The 23,213-nt window shown below is 41.5% G+C and overlaps 1 protein-coding gene across 1 annotated transcript in view; it reads left to right on the plus strand.

The window, feature by feature from the left end:
- The first annotated feature begins 18,818 nt into the window (after positions 1-18,818).
- SLC4A4 (solute carrier family 4 member 4) overlaps positions 18,819-23,213 on the plus strand; it is a 401,810-nt gene continuing 397,415 nt past the window's right edge. Inside the window, exon 1 of the mRNA XM_074228425.1 lies at positions 18,819-18,836. The gene's annotated coding sequence lies outside the window, so the exon portion shown is untranslated. The remainder of the gene's footprint in view (positions 18,837-23,213) is intronic.

The raw sequence follows: 23,213 nt of genomic DNA on the forward strand, positions 1-23,213 counted from the left end.
CACCTTGCTGCCCCTCTTTTGGACTTTTGTTAAGATTTGGATCTGGAAATAGTTGTGGGGTCCAACTGAAGAGAGCCAGAGGGTAGGTCTAAATAAATCCCATTAATTAAAAAATATTTTAAAGAAAACAGAAAAGAAAAAAATCATAATAAAAGATAATTTTAAAAACCTGAAAATATATTCACTTCCACAAGAAGGTGGAGAGTTGTTTAGATTTCTTTTCTTTGGGATCATGATGATTTTTTGTAATTCTGTAGCATTCACTTTTGTTCTTCCTATTTACATTGTTACAATCTTTGTGTATCCTGCTCTTTGGTGGAGCCAATCCTATTTTATCCTTTTTCTTGCCACAGTGAATCACTTGTATTTACATAGACTGATTTGCATGAACTGGAACCAAATGTTTGAAGCATTATTATCATTTTTTGAGTATGAAGGGATTCAATGATATCTATATACCATAGTGACCTGTGTATTTCTCTGCTCCTCTCAATTTATTTTTAACATAGTTCATTCATAAAACTTTTATGCCACTTATATAAATAGATACATGAGTTTTTAACAACTATGCTAGGACAATTTGTGAACATTTCATAAGCCATTAAATAGGGTTAGCCATCACTGCAGGTTATTTCTCTTAACTATTACTACAGTATATACAAGTTAGGGGGATGGAAACTAGACCTGTGATTTTCTATTGTTAAGCATTTATTTTTTTTCCTCCCCATTTCCAATTCCAGCCCCAATGAGAGTTACCTGATAGATTGTCATTTCATTAATTTAGGGAACTCCAGGATGAAGACACTTCTTCCACCAAGGTGAAGAATAGAAGTTAAGAAATATTACCAGAGTTACATGGTTAGGATGTGTCAAAGGTGAAACTTGAACCCAGATTTCCCTGACTTTGAGGCTAGTCTCTATCCACAATGTCATAGTACCTTTTGTGCATATTAGACAAATATCAAAAGAAAAAAGTCACAAAATCGGAAATCCTAAAAAAAGTTGCATTCATAAGTTTTGATTTTTCTGCTCTGCTTGACAGATAATAACTTCGTGAATCTCAGATATCATTTTTACTGCCTTTTTACTTGTATTTTGGCTATTTTAAACCATTTACATGAAAATAAAATGAGTATTATAAAAATAATGAAAGCAAACAGTCCATTAACTTAATAAATAATGGGATGTGCATCATTTTTGCCTTTCTTCAGGGTACATTGACTAGATTTAAAACTTTGTCCTACTGATAGTGAACTACGCTTTATATGCTCACACATATATAACCTGTATCAATTGCTTATCATTTTAGGAAAAGGGGAGGGGAGGGAAGGAGAAAGGAAAGGAGAAAATTTAAGAACTGAAAATATTAAAATTATTTTTACATATAATTGGAAAAAATAAAATACTATTTAAGAATAACTTAAAAAAACTTTGCCTTAAGGAACACTGCTACTTTGATACTAAAGGTGCACACTTGGTATATCGACCACATGCAACATCTAAGGGTCATCTGTTTCTACCATAACCATGAACTTGATCACTGTAAAAGACCTACAATAATTACAGTTGTGCTTGGAAATAGTTATCCCCTCCCCCCCATTCTAGTCTCCCTCCCTCCCATTTTATGAAAGACACCATAGATGGGCAGTTTTTATTCCTTAGATGTGGAAGCTGTTTTAACAGTGACTTTATGAAATCTTGTTAGTCAATAATTAATATTAAGTTCCAGTCATTATGCTAAACATTAGGGTTCAAAGAAAGACAAGGAGCTCCTTGTCTAACTGGGGAAGATAACATATACATAGAAACAGGCTATGGTCAGGTTAAAGTGGAACTAAGTAACATAGGGAAAGTGCCAACCTCAAGGAAAATTGGGAAAACCTTGGAGAAATCTAGAAGGATTTTGCAAACATGCAAATCTGTATTAAAATTACAACCAGCTAGCTCCCCCAAATGTTTACTGGCTCTATGCCTTTAATATTAAACCCCCAAACCTATATATATATATATATACATATATATACATATATATGTATATATATATATATATATATATATATATATATATATATATATATAATTTGAAATCCCAAAAGATGTAACAGGAACCATAAAAACTATTCATGGGATGGCATGCATTGGGAAATGAGGTGGACAACAATTGAAAGACTGGTAATTATTCCCTTCTTAAGCTTCATTTCCTTGAGCCCAAAGTCCACAAAGTCAATTGCCTCACCATATTCTTCACTTACTATATTAAGCTAAGCAAAGACTTTGTCATAAGTTCTCTTTGCCAATAAACAGACTTTCACTGGGGAATAAAGACTCTCAAAATAGAACATGTCAAAAGTCCAAGCCAGACCCAAATCTAGAGGCTTAGATCTTCATTGGGCTGATTTCAAAGGCCTGAGACACTTTGTCCTGGCTCTATCTAGTATTCCTTTCTTTCTATCACCAATAACCAAACAATGGTAATATTCTCCTTTCACTTTCAAATGAAAAACTTGCCTTGTGGTTGGGAAGTATTAGGAACCAAGAGCTTGTCCAACAGCGACCAAACACCCCTGCAGAGTTCTCTTAGTGGTCTCAATTTTTCCCCTGTGTTATTGAGTCATCTACTGATTTTTGCTTGGATGCTCTGGGAGATGACCCTCACTGAACATTTTCTTGTCTCCTAGGACATTTTTGGAAGCATTAGAGAGAAGAAACCTTGCCTCATTGGACAATTCAGAATCCCTCTTTCAGTTCATGCAGGCTGCTCCTGTGTCATCATATTGGTCTTAGGCAATTTGACCTTCTGCAACAGTTTTTTGTTATTTCATTGGTATAGGGAGTCCCAGGTATAGGAACTCCTCCTAATGCAGATTGCTACCTTCTTTGCAACTTCTAATCTCAAAGTATTGACTAGAGTGTAGAAAGTTTTTGTGACTTGTCCAAGGTTATACAATCAGTATATCAAGGCAGGGACTGAACACAAGATCAGCCTTCTATTCACTGTGATTCTGTAATCTTGTACCCCAAATGAGTGGAGGTGGGGGATGGAAGAGTTTAAACTATCTCTGGGCAGTGGAGGTAACCCTTTTCAGGGTTTCAGAGTGGGGGGAAATATTCCTATAAAGTCATTCAAATCTCTATTTCCATCACATTTTTTTCCCTTATATTTTGAAATAGCATGACCAAATGGAGTCTTTACAACGAGGGTTTTCTGCATGCAAATTACTTTGTTTTGTGGTTGAGAAATCATTCTTTATGTGATTAAAAATAAAGCAAACAGAAATTATTTATTATTGACTGGTCAGGTGAGTTAACCAATATACTTTTCTGTTTTGCCAATCGGCTCTTTACCAACTTGTCTGTTTATCATTTAGTTCCTAAAATCTTCCTTAGGGCAAGTGACTTTAGTTCCTATAAAGAGATAGTAATGGCATTCAAGTCTTTTCTGTAGAAGTTATTTTGTAATTCTTCTCTTGGAGTAAAGGTACTTAAAAACCAAAATCTGGGTTAAGACTTGAAACATGAAAGGAAGGGAAATCCTAAGTATGTCATCTTAGTTTCTTAGTCATTTTGAAAAAATATTATTTCTATTGATATCTCTTGTTTCTATATTACCTCATTTATGAATATGCTTTTTTTCCATGCTCAGAATTTTCTCTTTTCCTACCCAGTAAGTCATCCCTTATAATAAATGAATGCATGATAAAATATTTATTCGGAAGTTATGGCCACTTCTGGGTCATATGAGCAACCAGATGGAGGTTGAAACATTTTCTTTAATTCTTTCAATCTCTCAAACCTCCCCACAACAGGAATGATACATCAAAGATAAAATAACTTTGGTTTTCTCCATGGTCTAGAACATTCAGAACCAATAGATGGTAACAGCAACAGCCACAACAATAGCAACATGAACTGACAGCTCACTGACTCTAAGCCCAAACAGCACCCCTTCCCCACCTGCTATATAGTGATAATGAGGCTCAGGAGCAGACCTACTGACACCCAGGCTTGCCACAGAAATCACCCTACACCTCAGCCTCCTCTCCTTCTTTCCAAGGTCTGAGGTCCTGGCTTCAGACCAAGGAAGTTGCTCAGGCTATGAAGCCTGGCCAGTATGGCAGTAGACTTGATCTGCCCGGATGTCTCAGATTGAGCCAGGAAAGGACAAGGAAGGCAGACCTGCAGTACCGATGCTGCAAAGCTCTCGTGTTCCAGGGCTGGGCCAGAAGACTCTAACACACCAGTGTGGCAATTCTCTGAACTTCTGCTAGGCTGAAGGACTGAGGATCAGAGGAAGCAGGACAGAATAGTCTCTCTCTCTCTCTCTCTCTCTCTCTCTCTCTGAATATGTGGGTACTGCACTAAACCTGGAGAAGGCTAAATTCTCTTCACCCAAAAGTCTAGGAACTAGGGGATGATGCACAGGCTGGTGGAGAGTGAATTTCTCAGCCTAGAAGGAGGTAGAGACACTATGAGGTGGGGACCCCCAAGGAAACTACTATCAGAGGGGACAGATTCAGAAAGTGAACAAAAGGGGAAAATCAAGGCAACCCCCCCCCCCCAAATCACCAAAGACCTCAGGAAGGGAAAAAAAACCCCTCAAAGATCTCAAACACAAGCCGATCAATCAATAGGAAAAACTGTAACAACAAAGGTAAATATGACCTCCAGACCTTGTACATGAGTTAAGGAATCCATGAATAAATACTAAAGAACAAAGGAAAGTGACCTAACACTTGAGACAAGGAAGTTTGTGGCTCTGTTCTTGAGTGATTCAAAAGAGAAAAGAGAATTGTGAAAGCTAAAGTTATGGCTTAAATAGCCAAAAAAAAAATTAGCAGAAGTGAAAAACTGGAATCTATGATGGCAAGTTTCACTAAAGACTAAAAGGAAACAATAGCCTGGGCTTGCAAATATACAGATATGCAGGAAAATCTAAAAAAGAAGAGAAACAAAAAACCCATAACATTAAAAGAAATTATGATTACTATGCAAGCAACACATACTGATCTTGAAGACAAGATATATAGAAACAAGGTTATTAGGTCTCCCAGAAAAACGTGACAGGACTCAAAACCCTGAATATCACTGTGAAGAAAATTTAAAATAAAATTGCCCAGAACTTCTGAACAAAGAAAATTGAATGACATTTGACAGAATTCATAGATCACCTGTAGGAAAAAAAAGCCCAAGATGGCAAATTTCAAAAAATATGTTGGTTAAATTTACAATTCAAATTGCTATTCAAGTTTTACATGTGATCAGAAGAAAGACCTTCAAAGATAAAGGAAATGAAATGTAATGATGTAAGACTATTTTGGACCCACCAGAAAACACCAAAGGGGATGGCATAAAATAGAAATATAGAGCTGAGGATGTCACCCAGGGTGACATACCTTGCAAAAGTGAGCTTAATCATAAGTTTCAAAAAAGATTACCATTTCATAATAAAGAGGTACCTGAAACATCTTCAGAAAGGAAACCAGAACTGAAGAATTATTTACTTCTTGAACACCCCAAAAAACTGAAATGTAGGAGGGATGAATAAATACCACAGTTAAAGTTATCAAAAGCAATAGAATGACAGCAGAGAGCCCAGGAAGAGACTTCTTTCTAAATCTAAAAAAGAAACAGTGGTAAGAAGGGGTTCAATTGAGAGCAGATTTTGGATCTAAGTTGAATTACTGATAGAAAGAAGAAATGCTAGTGAAACCACAGATTATTGCTAGTCCATTGAGAAGTGCCCACACAAAAGGATCTTTCAGGTCTGGGATCATATCCAGATTGGAGTTTTGCCCTGAGGGAGCCAGATTTCTAAACAGAGGGTCAAGTTCTTTCCTATACTGTTTGACTCTATTTGCCCCTACTTCCAGACATTTGGTGAAAATATTTTAAAGGGGGCGCAAATATGACTTATTTCAAGGACCTTCCAAAGGGAAAAAAGGACAATGTAGATCAGGAATGGGGCAGCTATTTATTTATTCCCTCCATACCAAAGAAACACTTAAGACACAAAAGAGTCACATATACTCATATTGAATGCCTTCCATGTGCAAAATACTCAGAAACATATTTCTATAATTGACAGCATAAAGGAAAGCTACAAAACATCTAATCAAACTGATGTGACAAATATTTCAGTATTAGGTGAAATCTTAACTGTATATTCTTTAAAATGTTTGATCTTTGAAATTGAAATTCAAGTATTGATACTGATCTGAGAAGCTGAGTTGACAAAAGAGATAGAGATGATTTAGATTGTGAACTCCTCTGGGACAGGGACTGTCTTTTGTAGTATTTGCTACATAGTAGGCACTTAAATGTTTACTGATTGATATGTTTGATATGTAATAATAATAATAACAATATAGTAGTTTAAGGTTTGCAAAGTACTTTAAAATTATTACCTCATTTGATCCTCACAATAACACTGGGAGGTAGGTGCTGTTATTATTCCTATTTTACAGATTAGGGAACTGAGGCAGACAGAGGCTAAGTGATTTGCCCAGGGTCCCATAGCCTGAGACTGAATATAAATTCAGGTTTTCCATTTACCAAGGGTCCAGTGCTCTCTTTATTGTACCACCAGTAGTCAGTTAACCTGAACGAATATATCATTCACAACAACCTGCCTTAATCCTTATGTTGTAAGTAATTACTCCATGAATAAAAGTAGGGTGTGGCTTTTCTGGATGACTGATAATACACTATTCATGTGGTTTATCATATTTTCATAGGAGATGGGAGAACTGTTAAAAGACAACTTAGTATAATTCCACTCAGTCCTGTACTACTGGATCTGTACTGAGATTCCATTCCATTTATTTCATTTTATTTTTAACTTCTTGGATGTTCTGAACTTGACAAATTCCACCAAACATAAATATTTGAATACAGGAACAGAAAAAAAGAATTGGCTAAGAAATCATCTATCTTTTACAGCTTAAAAATAATATATTTAAATATACTATTTTTGTGGTCTTACAAGGCAATGGGGTTAAGTGACTTTCCCAAGATCACACAGTTATGTAAGTATTAAGTGTCTGAAGTCGAATTTGAACTCAAGCCCTCCTGACTCCAGGGCTAGCACTCTAACCACTGTACCACCTAGCTGCCTCCAATATGTTAGTTTTAAAGTTCTCCTAATGTGTATCCCTTTGAATTTTTTCTTCCCTTCCATTAAAGCCTTGTTCTTTTCCTTTTTGTAGTCATTACTATTATTAATATTACTCTCTTCCCAGATTCTACTTCCTCACCAAAACCTCACCTCAACAAAAAAAAAAACCCTTGCAACAAACAAACTTTGTTAATAGAAACACATATTGACCATATCTGAAAATATAAATTTGTCTCTCTAGTTTTTTGTAAGGGTGTGTCCCTTTTAAATTTCTGAAAATGTGCAGGACGTGATAGTTATTAGACCCTCTAAGAGAAGCCTTTCTTTATCCCCCTAATGCCTCTGTTGATTATCATCACTTTATTCTGTATATGGTTGTTTGCATATCATTCTTCCAATTAGTTTTCTAAATTGCTTGAAAGAAGGGACTGTCTTGTGCCTTTCTTTGAATCCCCAGAGCTTAGCAGAGTACCTGATATATAATAGAGAATTAATAAATGTTTTCTAACTGATTGATTACCAGATACTGTGAATGGATCATTCTGTATGATGACTTTTAGGCCTAGAAGCAGATGTGTCTCTCTTAAATGTTTCTGGATCATTAGACACTTTGTAAAACAGGGGTGCTTAATCTGATTATTTCACAGGTGTCTGTGAACTTGGAACTTTTCATATTTCAGTAACTTTCAATATAGTTGATTTTCTTTGTAATTCATGTATTTATTTTGTGCATTTAAAATATTATTCTGAGCAGTAGTGGTCCATATCCTTCACTAGACTATCAAATGGTTCTGTGATGCAAAAAAGGTAAAGAATTTGGGTTGTAAAGGATGTGAGGTTTTGAGTGGCTCATTTTCATAGGAAAAAATCAGTCAAGATAATGTAACTGTCTCTAGGACATAATTTGCTTTTGTATTTCTTCCCAAGTCATTCAGTGACAGAGAACAATAGGAGAGCTTTAGAATGAAAAAAAAAAATAAGAAATTTTGAATCCAAGAGCTTATTGGTAATTATTAGGCAAATGGTCATGGGCCATATGGCCATGTAGCTTAGGTTGCTTAGAAAATTATTTGAGATTGTGCTGGCTGGTCACCAGGGTAAGTTCTCTTACTGAGAGAACCCAGCCTTGAACCAGAAGAGTTGTTGAAAGCAAATAGCAAACCTCTAATCTCAGCTGCCCTTGAGAACAAGCCCAGAGAGTTCAGGGGATCAATCCATTTGGCAGAAGTGCCATGCTCTATGAGGAGCAAATGAAGAGATCTATTAGAAATACAAGCAGTCCAGCCCAGCCCAGAAGCCACATCTATCAGGAAACCTCATGAAAAGAGAGAAAAGACATCGAGGACTTGTAGTTCCACAGCTTTAAGTTGCTTTAGCCACATTTTTATACTTTGTTTGTACCCACTTTTTCATGGGTACCGTGTGGGAGTGCCCAGACTAAGAAAAGGTGATGTTTTGCTCTGCCATCTGACTAGATGATTTCCCAAATCAAGTCTGTGTACTAACTGTTAATGGAAGCACATCAGTGAGGGCTCATGAGTCCAGAATTGGGAAAGGAGAACTACAAGATTACCTCTACAACTGAAGATAGCAACCACCTTTTAAGGACCCAAACCATAACTTTAAGAACTAGAGGAGTAGCTCAGAGAGGGTACTGTATTATTTATAGAACTACTGAAGGTCTTTGAACTCCCATCAGTGATGTTTTCAAGTCTTTTTTTCCAGAAAATTATTTTGAAAGCAGCATTGAGGATGTATTAGAGAGGAAGAAGTTTGGATATTGGGAAGCCAATTGGGAGTCATATTACAATATCCATGTGAAAGATAAAATGGGTCTCAGTTAGCATAATGGTAGTGGGAGTAAAAAAAGAAAAGATGAGAGAAATCAATGGAACTTGATTCGATGGGGTGGGAATGGTGAGTGAAGGCTATTGTTAAGGCAAATGAAGCCATTTCTCAGGAATTTTGGGAGAAATTTCCTGGACTACATTTCCCAGAAGACTGTGTCACAGATCAGTGACTCTGCCAGGTAAGGACTGTGGTGGGAAGTGCCCATGTGTGAGGTTGTTGGGGAAGTGGAGGAATGGTGTGCTACTGAGCTTGGGAAAGGAAAAGAGAGGTTGATATAAGTAAATATGAAAATGTCCTGGGAGAGGAATCCAGGAGTTCTTGGAATCCACACAAAGGATTCCAGCCCCTTAAAAACTCTTTCTGAGTTTTTCCATGTTTCTATGCCATTCTCTAGCAAATCAACTGGATATTTTTTGGCAAAGTCATACAGCAGAATTTGTAGATAACCTGAAAGTTGACATTTTCCCACAAGGATGCAAACTTAGTATGTTATTCAACTGATTTTCAGACTCTCTGTGACCTGCCTTTGAGATTTTCTTGGCAAAGATTCTGGTGTGGTTTTTCATATCCCCATTTTATAGATGAGGCAAACGGACTTAAGTGACTTGCCCAGGGTCACACAACTAATAAGTGTTTGAGGCTGGATTCGAATTCAGATTTTTCTGTTTCATGTCCAACACTTTACCCTAACTGCCAGCATAGCTGATGGTTAAATATAAAATTCAAGAAGCATTGGAATTTCTTGGCTAAAAGGAGACAACTTATCCAATAGGATCAGTATGAGAGGAGCTGAGGCATCAGAGATCTATGTACTAACCGGGTGTAGATAGACAGAGAGGCAGAGATTCACAGAGCCAGAGAGAGAAAGACAGAGTAGAAAGAGAAACAGAGAGACAGACAGACAGAGACAATGAGACAGAGAAAGGCAGAGGTCCTTACTCTGATTTTATGTTGTCAATCCAATAATTTAACTACAAAGGCTGCTGCTTGGCAGATGAGTCTTTTAAATGGCAGCTATTTGTCTTTCCCAAAGGAGACTACTAGGCTCCACACACCAAGAAGAGGCCTGTTGGAAGGTAGTGAGTGGGCAAGTTTGGACTAGGACCCATTGAAAGGAAGTGGCCTTCAAACTAGTGAGACAGTGAAGTCCAGGAGATTAGAGGCAGCAGCACAATTTTCTAACCCAGGATCTCATCTAGGCTTATTCATCCTTCAAAGAGCCAGGGAGGAGACAGTGGCAGCAGCTAGTGAGTGGTACAAAGGAACAAGGGCTGCTCTATGTGTTTGGGAGGTGTCTGGTGGAAACACACAGGTGGATCAATAGAAAGTGAGGGACAAAAGACTTTTATGTAAAAAGAAATCTGAGCTCATTCTTGATTTCCTAAAACTACACTGATTTTAAAATTTCAACCCAAGTGCATAGAGTCTCAGGGTTTAGCAGCTCATAGAAGCTTTTCCTCTTCATTTCTATGACAGCCATTTCCCATGATATGCTGTTGGTTCCATGGCAGAATTTCTGTAGGAGGAAGACGATGAGACATTGGCCTGGGGTTATCAAACACAGCTTTCATAATTGACTCTCATGTGGGATCATAGTAATAGAGCTGGACAGGCCCTTATGGATCATTTAGTTCAACCCTTCCTTTTGTAGGTGAGAAAACTGAGGCTTGGAGAAATAGTGACTTAATCCAAGTTTCCATAGGCAGAAGGGAGCAGAACCAGGATTCAAAAAGAGGTCTTCTGATTCAAAATTCAGTGTCAGCAAAAGTGCTTGTTTGTCTATCTGAAATATTATCTAAAATTGCTCTAGGAGGACAATAGTTTAGCGGTTCAATGTTGAAACTATAGAATTTTAGGTCCAAAAGGGATTTCAGAGATCTCTTAGAACTATTGTTTCTTTATGTTCCAAAGACCTAGAGAAGTTACTTAGGGAAATTACTTTTTTTCTCTGTGACTCAGTTTTCTTATTTATAAAATAAGAGTGTTGGTCTAGTTCTCCTAAAAAAAGGTTCTTTCTCACTTTTAGAATCTCTGATCTCTAATTTCATTGAAAAAACTTTGCTGAGTCATAAATAAATGTGTGAATTGGATGAAGATGAATTGAGTGGCATAAAATATGGCAACTCATGCACCATGTTAAACCAGATCAATGCATTTCCCACAGCTTGTACCAATGCCGACAGCTTGTAAGAACTGTGCAGCTTCCCTCACATCAAGGGGCATCATTTATTTTGTCTTGAGGTGGAAAGAGGGAGTAAGACTCCTAAACCTACCCCAGCCAATCTCACTGAGGAATCTGCAGGTGGGAATTTGTAAAAGATCCAATGGCAAAGTCAATAGTAGCCAATTTTGTATCTGATGGTCCTGATTTCAAAGTGCTATTTCAGTCTGGTCTTGAGAATTTGGTGATTGAAAATGATCTACTCTCTTTTCTACTAATTACATTGAGCCTCAGATGAAATTCTTTCTGAGGAGGTGATTTACTCTTCTGTAGGAATCTGGGATTACAATGCTATAGGTGCTAAAACAAGCTCCTTCATTTGGTACCTCTACTCTAAAATCTCTCTCCACTGTGTTGTCCAGTTGTTTCAGTCCTGTCCAACTCTTTGTGATCCCATTTTGGGTTTTCTTGATAAAGATCCTAGGGTATTTGCTATTACCACTCAGAAGCCCTAGGCTTCCAGGACCACTGTGGTGGACCTCCCTACTTGTTTAGGCTTAGCTCCCTCAGGACCTCTTAAGTTGGTACATTCCTCCTATGCTTAGCAAATGTTCTTGGGAAATAGCAAAAGTTCTTTTGCCCATTGCCAGTGATGGCCGAATAATCCAGCCCCATCCATTCTCAGGGCTTTACCTTACTGTCAAAAGTCTATCATCAAAAAATCACCATACTGACTATTAGATCATCAAGAGATTGGATCTGCTGTGTTGTCACCAACTTGCCAGCAGAAAATTAAATACTGGTGTTTTCCCAGTGTTGCTGGAGTGCCTTCCTATTATGGGAAGGACCCATATCTATAAACCAAGGACTCCCACAGCATTCTGGTCATCTCCAGAAGTCCTATTTCCCATGAAACTAGATCTCACTGCCTAAGAGAGATGAATTGTAATAGCATTACCCTAACTATAATCAACACAATGTATATGTCATGCCAATATTCATCTGTTATTGTGATCTTCTTTGATTTCAAAGGACAACAGCAATGTAGAGTGGTTGCTATTCCTTCTCCAGCTCATTTTACAGATGAGGATACTGAGGCAAACAGGGTGAAGTGACTTACCCAGGGTCCCACCCATAGTAAGTGTTTGAGGTTGGATTTGAACACAGGTCTTCCTTACTCCAGGCCCTGCATCACCTGAGCTGCTTAGTTGTTCTACTGTATTAGGGCCTTATTTTTTAATTCCCACTACATGGGATACCAGGTAATTTTATAAACTGTACTCCATCAGAAAAAATATTAAGGCATGTAGCTGAATGACCTCTGGCAAGTCTCTTCACCTTGGGGCTTGTTTCTTCATCTGTTAAATGAGAGGTTTAGATTAGATGCCATCTGTGGACCCCTCTGGCTTGAATGCTATCTCCCCATATAAGAGTAGGTGTACATTCCCATCTTCCAGAAGTATCACCAATCTTCTGGAGGTTTCTCTTCTTGACACCACTAGATGGCACCTTCTTCTGCCTTTTCCTCCCTCCCGCCCATCTTTTTCTGTTTTTCCAGAGGCAGTTTGGGGGTAAAAGGCTGCCAAAGTCTCTAAAGATGGAACTGGATGCAGAGAGAGTTTAGTTTCATAGAGATCCTTGGTTAAAGGCCAGGGTGGAATTTCTTTTTACATCCTGTTATTTGCTATTTTGCTTACAAAAATTCAAATGACCAATTCCCTTTGGTGTTGTCCGTCCAACTATTGTGTTAATATTTCCAAGTACTATTGGCCTAGTCTGTTGTTGTTGAGTCATTTCAATTGTGTCTGACTCTGCATGACTCCATTTGGGGTTTTCTTGGCAACGATATTGGAGAGATTTGCCATTTCTCCAGATCATTTTACAGATGAGAAACTGAGGCAAACAGGATTAGATGACTTGTCAGGGTCACATAACTAATAATTGTCTAAGGCCAGATTTGAATTCAGGAAGATGTCTGTCTAACTTCAGGTCTGGTACACTGTACTACCTAGATGCCCTATTGGCCTACATACCTAGGTGGAAAATCACTACCATTTCTATCTATCCATCCATCTATCCACCCATTTATTCTTCTATGCATCCATCTCTCTCTCTCTCTCTCTCTCTCTCCCTCTCTCTCTTTCATGGCCTACAATTGCTCTGGTCACTTCACTGATTCCTGTCAACACCCATCATAGGAGAAAACTAATCCTTTTAGTCATAACCCAGGTAAAGGGGAAACCCAAATTTCATATCAGAGAAAGGAAAATTCAGCTTCTCTGGTTTGCCCAGAGGAAAGCTATTGAGCAAAAACATTCTAATAACCGCATAGAGTTACTAAGTTAATCAATAGCAAAGATACATTGGAGCAAGGAATCCTAAGTTCAAATTCTGATTTTGGTACTTAAGTATCCATGTGATTTTGGACAAGTCACCACATCTCTCTCGGCCTCAGTTTCCACATCTGCTAAATGAGTCTGAGAAGGAAATGGCAAACTGCTTCAGTATCTCTGCCAAGAAAAGCCCAAATAGAGTCACCAAGAGTCAGTTGTGACCAAAACATAACAACAAAATCTATGAAACTGTGATCAAGCTATAAATAGCTACAGTAGAGAGAGTTTTGGATTTGAAGTTGGAAGACCTGGGTTTCAATCTCACCTCTGAATTCATATTGCTCATGTAACGTCTGCACCTCAGTTACCTCATGTATAAAATGAGAGGGTTGAACTAGATGTTTTCTCAAGTCACTTTCCAGCCCTATAGCAAAAATTAAGACTTGCCATTTTGTAGCCATGAATGGAAATAATGTCTCATTAGAGGTGAAAAGATGGCAGAATGAGGAGGTTGGATGGCAGCCTTGGGTTGCTCTTTTCAGTTAAATACAAGGTAACATTAATTGAATAAGAATAAAGAATACATCCAAAAAGGTAAACACCTAATTTTATCAGTGTCATGGTAAACGCTTGCCTTAACGGTGAGATGCTTGGTCATTTCTTTTTTTTTTCTTTAAGTTTTTTTGCAGGGCAAATGGGGTTAAGTGCCCGAGGCTACACAGCTAGGTAATTATTAAGTGTCTTAGGCTGGATTTGAACCCAAGTATTCCTGACTCCAGGGTCGATGTGCTATCCACTGCACCACCTAGCCACCCCCTGTAATTTCTGTATATATGTTGTGAAAGAGTGACAGCTCATTCAGTCAGGTGAATTGTTTGATTCTTCCCCCTTTCTCTATCATTCACTAGACTAGGTCCCTTATGGCTGAACAAAGACTATAATGAGAGTTTACCAGTGGCCCTGGCAATCCAGGCAACTCACTTCGTGGATTATCAGTGGTTAAATCTGAATCAAAATTTTTGGATTGCCTTCAGTAGCTAGGTTATGGTTGGCTGTCTCTAACATGATGGTATCTGTTTTAATTTTAATCCAATAATATGAAGAGAAAATTCATAACCTCTGATACAAAGTGTACACTTAATGGTTTGTTAAATTGAATTGAAATGAGCCTGGTTCTTATATACTTGCATAGAGAAGAAAACAACCAAACTATATTCTTAGGTCTACCCCTTTCTCACCCCCCCCCCCATCTTGAGCATTGAGCTAGACCAAGGGCAGGGGGAAAGAATGGAAGTGGAAGGCCTGAGTTTGATGAGGAAATGCTAAGAGGCAGAACTGGCATGTTTTTCACCAGAAGAGTAGACATACTACTGAGGTTAGGTAACTCAACCAAGTTCACACCATATAAGTGAATTTTTAAAAATTATTCATTACTTGGAATTGACCATGTCATTTCTCCTTCACTAATTTTAATAAGTTAGCCTTATCTAAGGACAAACTCCACTAGGTAAGACTCTGATAGTCATTGTGATGTCAGGATGAGCCTGGATTTCTAAGGCCATGGCACTAGAGTCCTCACTATGACAAATTCTACCAAATTAGAAGGCTTCAAGTACAGGCTTGGCAAATGACTTTTTTCCATTAGCTGAGTTATGTATGGAGAGGCAACTGGAGGATGAATTCTTTGGCCATGGTGAACCATGAAACAAAAGGCAACACACGAGGGCCCCCAATCATCCTCACATACCACAGATACTTTCAGAACAGAATTGGGAGGTTGCTGAACATGAATAACAACACACACAAAAGAGAGAAACTGATTATATGAACAGATAGGATATGATTTATCAATCAACAATCATTTATTAAGTGCTTATGTGCCAGGTATTAGAAATACAAGTAAAAAGAATGAAACAATGCCTATTCTCATTGAGAATACTTACATTTTAAGGGGAAATGACAGATACATATAAAAGTATAATAATTAGAAAGTTAAAATACATTACTTGGTTGTTTTTCAATCTTGTCTTGCTCTTTGTGACCCCATTTGGAGTTTTCTTGGCAAAGATTCAGAAGTGGTTTGCCATTTCCTTCTTCAAGAGAATACACTATCCTACTTCATTTGTTGATTTTTAATGATAAAAAGGCAGTTGATTTGGTTGAGCAAAATGTTTTATTGGCTTTTTTCCAAAAAGGTGCTCCCCCATCCATAAAACAAAATTATGTGAAGATAAAATAATTGAGATGAGCTTGTTTGACTACCCTCCAATCAGACGTACTAGGTATAAGATGTTGGAGGAGGTCCAGCACAGAGCTAATTTACAGAGGGAGTCTATGTGGATGGCAAAGTCTTCTGGCATTGTTCTGTTCATATGAAATCCTAAGAGAGTGCAGAACCTCCTGGAAAAGATCTATAAGCATTCAAAAGCATTTGACATAACTATCCATATCAGAAAAAAAAACCCAAGAGAATGAAAATCTATTGTTTAGATTTATGAAATGGAGTTGGAAAGATAACCTTTGGAGCTTACCCATCAATAGAGCAGGCAAAGGTGGATACCATATTGGTTCCAGATTGAAACAGAGAGGAGAATGGACTGGCTTGCCTTTGGGAAATTACAAAGTTATTTTAATGATTCCAAACTGAAACTGAGGTTCATCTTTTGAAAAGGGGCAGGAGGACCTGATTTCAAATCCAGCTTTAGACACTTAATACTTACTTAGCCATGGGACCTTGGGCAAGTCATTTAACCCCATTGCTGTGCAAAAATAAAAAAAAATTAAAAAAAAGAATTAATCATCAAAGAATAAATAGTGCTCATCTCAGAGGGCAATAGAGAGGTGAATGCTGGATGCAAGTGGGCTATTTCATGTAACAAATAATAAGCTTTGAAGAAAAACCAATTAACCAATAAGCATTTATTAAGCACCTAATATGAACCAAACACAGGACAAGGGAGACAAATAAAAGCAAAATCAGTATCCTATTAGGGAAAATGATCTGTACATAAACAGTTGTATATGAGATGGACACAAAACAGTTTCAAGGTGGCTTCAGAGAGGAATCTAATTGCAACTGGGACATTCCAGGAAAGACTTTCTATAGTTGGTTTTATTAAGAGTTGAATTTTGAAGGAAAGCAGAGAATCTAGGAGGTGGGAGATCATTCCATGCCTGGTTTGGCCTTCATGTAGGATAGCTAGTATAAAGGCATAGAAATTGGGGATGGGGTCTCTACAGAATAAATCATCCAATATGGCTGGACTGTAGACTTTGGGAGTGAAGTAATCCATAAGAAGACTGCAAAGTTAGCAAGGGGTGAGTTATGAAGTATGTGAAACACCATAGTTTCTTTCGATTTTAGAGTTATTATTAGGAAATTATGGAGTAGGAAGTCACTTATACTTGAAATGTAGTAAAAGCACTTTGGCAAATATCTATGGATGATGGATTGATGTGAGGAAAGAATCTAGGTTGGGAGACCTGTTAGAAGGTTCCTTCAATTGTCCATGGAAAAGATGATCAAGGTCTGAGCTGGGGTGATGGCTGTGTGACAAAGGGTGGGGAAAAGTGGTGATAGAAATAACAAGACATGGAAACTGGATATGCACATGAACAAAATTGAAAATGGCCTCCAAGGTTATGAACCTGGTGATGCCTTCCACAGAAGTAGGGAACACCTGAACACTGGTGTCTTTGGGGGAAAAAAAGATTTAAAATTGTGTTGGACAGCTAGATGATATTCCAGATTGATCATTAGAGTTAAAGTCAGAAACTTCTGTAACAGCTCTCAGCCTCAGTTTCCTTACTTGTACAATGGGCACAAAACCTACTTCACAGAATTATTGTGAGGATCAACCGAGATAGTATGTATAAAACACCTCTAAATGATAGCTCTTATTGTCATCATCACTGAGTTGCATCGTAAAGACCAAAGAGAAGGTTCCCTTGAAAGATATGAAGACACGTGGCTCAGAGAGGAGTCTGGCTTGGGTGTGAAGCCTGCACGCTGAGGGGGGGGGGGACCTTGGATCCGCTGCAGACGACTTCTAGGAGTGCCCGGCATGTGAGCAGCAGGTTATCGTAGTGGAACTGCGTTGGCATTCCTGCTTTTGCTCGCTGGTTTAGTTCCCTTTCGCTCTTTTAACAAGTCCCAAACTGTTTCCAAGCAGGGAAGGCAATTAGCCCTGGGATCGCTCCAAGAACAAATGATCACTTTGTTGGCTCACCCAACAGCTCTTTGATGAGCTGACAGTCCGAGCCAACAGCCATCAGTTACATAAACAAATGCCGGGGTCTAGAACAGAAGTCCCAACCAGGGCACGACTAGCCGAGAGCTAGCCCTCGCATCTGCCCGGGCGGCGCTTGGCAAAGCCGGCCTGGGTGGTCTTCTAGTCCGGGCACCCGACTCAGGGAGTGGAGGACCTCGGGGCAGTCGAGGCACAGGAGCCCTTCCGTGCCCTGAGCAGAGGAAGCAGGAGCCTGGAGCACTCTTGGGGAACGGGAGGGGGCGACGCTGCTCAGAGCGCGGAGAGGCGGCGTGGGGAGGGGGTGCTGCCGCCAGATTTGCACCCCGTTGTGCTCACCTGTAAATGGGGGGGTTGGCCTGGACGGGTACTCCTCAAGGAGGAAGAGGCGGCGGGGCTGCGAGGAGGAGGAGGCGGCCCCGGCAGCCCCGCCGGCCGGCTCCTTCCCCCGTTTGGCCAAGCGCGCCCGGGCTGCCGAGCCGGCCTCCGGCGAGGCTCCTCCCCCGGGGCCCGGGAAGCCGGAGCCGCAGCCATGGGAGCGAGGGGTGGGGTGTGGGGGAGTGGGGTGGGGTGGGGAGCAGCGGGGAGGGGAGGGCCGGGCCCAGTCCGGTCTGAGGACGGCCGGGGCTACTCGCTGCCTTAAATATGGCTCGCAGCCTCGCGCTCCCGGAGGCGGCGGCGGCGGCGGCAGAGGCAGCAGCGGCGGCAGCGGCCGGCCCCCGCGCTCCGCGGCTCTCCGCGGCTCTCCACGCCAAGCCACGCGCGCCCCGGGCCCTGCCCCTGGCCGGCCGGCACTGCAGCATGGTCGCCGCCTGCCCGTCCTCCCTGTGAGCCCGCTGCCCAGGCAGAGGCTGCGGGAGCCAGCCTAGACGAGGCGCACTCCCTCCCACGCACCCCACGCACTCCCCCACGCAGGCACACGCGCGCTCGCACGATCCCGGCCGGTGCCAGGCGCCCCCCGTCCCGGCTCGCTGCGGAGGGGCCCCCAGCGCCGTCCCGCAGCTCCCGCCCGCGCCGGGGGGCTCCCGCCTCTGCGCCCCGCACGCCCCGGATCCCCGAGCAGCGACTGCCCCCGCAGCCCCCCACTCCGCCGCCAAGCTGGAGGAGCGACGGAAGCCCGACCCCAGGAGGTGAGCGCGGGGGGCGGCGAGCGGGGCAGAGGGTCCCCGGCGGGGAGCCGGGCTGGCCGGGCAGCGGCCGCCGCCGCCGCCGGGCGAGGGGTCGGGTCTCCGGCTGGGCTGCTCGGGGGGCCGGCCCGGCCCGTCCGGGAGGGCAGGGGCACACTCGGTGCCCAATACTTTTCTTTTTTAGAGGAGGCCGAGGGGAGCCGGGGGGGGGGGGGTCCCTCTCCTGTGTTTCAGTGTCCGGATCCCTCTCGGAGGCAGCTGTCCGGGTGCCTGCCCGCCCCGAGGACCCTCTCCCCGGGCAGCCCCAGGGACGCTTTGCCCGGCTAGCCTCCAGCCCCTCCTCCCTGTTGGGGTGCCTTTGGCAGGCTCCCTGCCCGGTCCCTCCAGGGACTACCCATCAGATGAAGGCGGCGGGGGGGGGGAGAGGCAGCTTCTCTGGAAGCGAACCGTCCACCGCTCTGCCAGCTTCTGGGAGCCGGGGGCAGAGGGGGACACGGGGTTCGGTGCCCCCCCCCCCAAACTTAGCCTGTCTTCAGGCACCCGACAAAGGAAAGCCTGGGGCGGGGGTGGGGGCGTTCTCTCTCCCCTCTCCCCCTGCTCAGCCCATGTGCATTTTCCTCGACTTTTGCCAGTTCTTTCTAAGAGTTAGTGATCAATAGAAGTCAGGGAGCCGGGCACGCCGGGCACACTGGCAGCTGCGGGAGCCATCCGCAGGGAGGGCACTCTCCTCTCCGGCCGTCTCCGGAGGCGTGTGTCCACCGGGCCGGTGCGAGCCCTCCAGGGCTGCCTCTTACCGGTTCCTTATCAAACTGGGCGCTCCCCGCCGCCCTTTCTTCCCCGGCCCTCGGGATAGTGCAGTGCTCTGGATAGGGTTGTGGACGCCACCGGTCCTCCCGGGGCCCTGGCAACCGCCGCAGTTTAAACAGCGCTGGGGGGGGGGGGGGGGGGCTCTTCTCAAGGCTGCCCATAAGCACCGGGCTCCTTTCGGAGCAATTATTAAGCTCCTGCGGTGTGCAAAGCCATCCTGCTCCCCTTAAGTTGAATGAGGCTCCCTCAATGCGGTCATTTCAGGAAGGGGACTTGCACTTATGAAGCCTGTGCTAACACTTTATTAAATCTCTTATTGGATCCTCACGACAAACTTATTCTCTCCATCTTATGGCTGAGGGAACTGAGGCAGGCAGCAGCTGAGCGCCTTATCCAAGGTCACATCTCTAGTCAGGGTCTAAGAGCATTTTCTCTCCTGATAAGAGCAACTTCCAAGGCCAAGGCAAGGAAGTTGCTTTTACCTGAGTCTCCCATTCTATTGGCTGCACCCTTCACTCTTGATTTTTGGGATTCCTGGTTGGAATGTCTAACTCCTAGTAAACTTGGAATAAATGATTGAAGTTGTGACTTAAATCCTAGAGAGTCTCCCCCGAAACCATTCCTGGTCCGTGAAAGACATTTTCAATTCCTTTAGAAGAGACCAGGTAATTGGATAATGGTTAGCTAACAAAACTTGAAGTCAGGGGGCCTGGTTAGTCTCTCTCTTATGTCACTGAGCAATAAAACCTCACTTTCATTTTGACTTAAAAGAAGTGACAGGGTTTGGGTCTTGTGAAATCCTCACCCAGCATTATGATATTTGAATTCTCTTCAGCGCTAATAAGTAATGGAAGAAAGACCCTTGGTTGTTTTTGATCTGAACAGATGATCTGGTGTAGGAAAGCGTGGCAAAGAAATCTGTCTCCCAAGGCAGATTACCACTCAGTAATTGATAGAATCAGGGAGGACCCTGGGATGAAAGGATTTAACCAGGGTCACACAACCAGAATATGTTTCAGAAATGGGACTTGAACCCAGCTCTTCTTCACTCTTGGAACAGCTTTCCCTCCATTGCTCAAGGTTAACAGACAATATGGCTGTAAATAGAGAACTATTTTACATACATAGTGGAGGCATAACCCTCTTCCTTAAGGACCAAAAGAAGCACATTCATAGTCTAAGTCCCATTTATTTATTTATTTTTTAAAAAGGAGAAAACCAGATCCAAAAAAAGAGTTGACTCTGGGATTAGAGAGGCCCAACCTTTGAATGTAGTCTTGCTATTTCCTACCTGTTTGACCTTGATCAAATCCCTGTATCTATATCAGCAACTGTGGAGATTGGGCTGGGTGATGGCTGAGGTCATTCCCAGATCTAAGTGACCTGTGATCTGCATTTCCCAGAATGATTCATGAGGTCATTTAGAATCTGATCGTTTTTTTTTTTTAGAGAATCATAAACAGAGCATTTCTGGAGAACGATAAGCTGATATTAAATTACTTGTCCAATTGTAATGATTGGCTCTTCGTGGGCCACCTTGCTTACAGTGATCAAAACATATTTTTATTTGTTCCATGTGTATGAAATGCATTCGATTCTTCAAATGTTCATATTCTCTCCAGATTTACTATGAATTGTACAGTCAGCATCCAGGGGACAGAATTTATGGGCAGTAGGGGACATTTTGCCAGGAATCTCACTGTTCACTCAGCTCTGACAAGAACAGCTTTTCAAGAGTGACTGATGCCTCATTCTGATAACATGAGGATATAATCTGGTTGCAGAGTGCATCTTAAAGAAAAACAGTACTCAAGAAAAAAAAGAATAGTGTACACATGGGTTGCTAATTCATGTTGCTAATCAAGTTTCTCTGGCTGCCTCTGAGGGCGCTGCAGTCCAATGTTGCTATAGTATTTGAGGTTGAGAGCTAGGCAGGTTTTCAGTTGCAAGAATTTCCGGGCTTCATGGAGATAGCAAAGCTAGTCCTAGGCAGCCTGTATTCAGTTTCAATTCTTAGAGATTAAAAAAAAAGTTTGCTTGGTATTGAGTAATGTGAATGGAATTGAGAATGTGAGCTGGTGGATGTTGAGATCGGAGAGACAGGGAATTGGGAAGCAGGTTCTCTAGGGATGATGCATTTTAAAAATAACAGTTCTAACAAGTGATTGCTTCATACTCTATGAAATTATCTTGTATTTTTTTTTTTTCCTGGAGGGACAAAGGGAGGGCTAAGCAGGAATCAGAAAGAAGACATGTCCTCATATTTACTGCATATGATGCTATCCCAAGGAAATTTAATACCTTATGATTTATCAGCCTTATCCTTTAGAGAGTCATATAATTATTTTGCAAAACAACATGCCTAGAAAGTTATTAAAATTGCTCAAGGAAACAAACTGTATGATACTGTTACTGCTACCATTCCTCTTGGGATCTGTTTACCAGATACAAATTTATGGGAGATGAGAAATTCTAAGACTTCTCCCAGGAGAGTCAGAGATCTGTTGCCTTGGAGTCGGAGGGAGACCTGGGTTCAATTTCCTGTGGTCAGGTCACTTAAGGTTCTCTATGCCCCAGGGGACTTTTCAAGGTTACTCGTTGCTCAGTGAAGGCTAAAATGTCTTGGTAGGACAAATTCTGCAACCTTCCTTGTCCCCCATCCCCAAAGTTTTCCCTTATCATTTAATGAAAAATATCTATTTAGTTTCTAGACTCTGTTAGATTTTGGAGAATCAAAGACAATAATGAAATCTACACTGACCTCAAGGAGCTTCCATTCTACTGAGGTGAATGGAAGGAAGAAAACAATGATACCAAAATGGGGCGTACCAAAGATAGAAGAAAATAAAAAAGCAGATACCTGTGGGGGAGGAAGTCCTGAGAAGGCTTAGCCGATAAGGCCGTACCAGAGTTGAACCTTGAAGGAAGAGGTAGATTTTGAGAGACCTGGGTCAGGTTACCTCAAAAACAAGTTTTGCATTAAAAAGGTGAACAAATTCAGATGTTTGTGCCAAAAATAATTAAAGTTGCTGCCTTTTGTACATAAAGATGACATTGTCTGCTATCAATATGAAATGTATGCCTTTGCCTTGTTTTTCTGCTAGGGAACAATAATAATTTCCCAGACCCACACTCCTGCTTGATCTCTCTGTGTCAATACTACATATGTGCACATACACCCACGCAGAACATTTCATTTTTTGAGTTGGCCTCCTGAGCTGATGCCATAATGGAGGTTGCTAGGTGATAGTGGCTAAGAGTGCTGAACTTGAAGGCAGGAAAACTTGAGTTCAAACCACTCCCAGGTTCAGTTTTCCCATCTGTAAAATGGGGATAATTGTGCCCCCCTCCCAGGAGGTATTGTGAGGATCAAATGAGAAAAAGTAAACAGCTTTTTTCAAACCATAACATTCCATACAGGTGCTGACTGTTATCATTAGTTACAAATAACAATTGCATTTTGGCTCATTGCTATCTTAATTTTAATTTAAAAAAATGAATTCATCCATTTTGTACTACCTCCTAAAACTGTTCACATGTGACAGAAAGAATACTATTAAGTTTCAAAAAGTT

This window comes from Macrotis lagotis, chromosome 3, assembly GCF_037893015.1.
Source record: "Macrotis lagotis isolate mMagLag1 chromosome 3, bilby.v1.9.chrom.fasta, whole genome shotgun sequence".
Classification (NCBI taxonomy): Eukaryota; Metazoa; Chordata; class Mammalia; order Peramelemorphia; family Peramelidae; genus Macrotis; species Macrotis lagotis.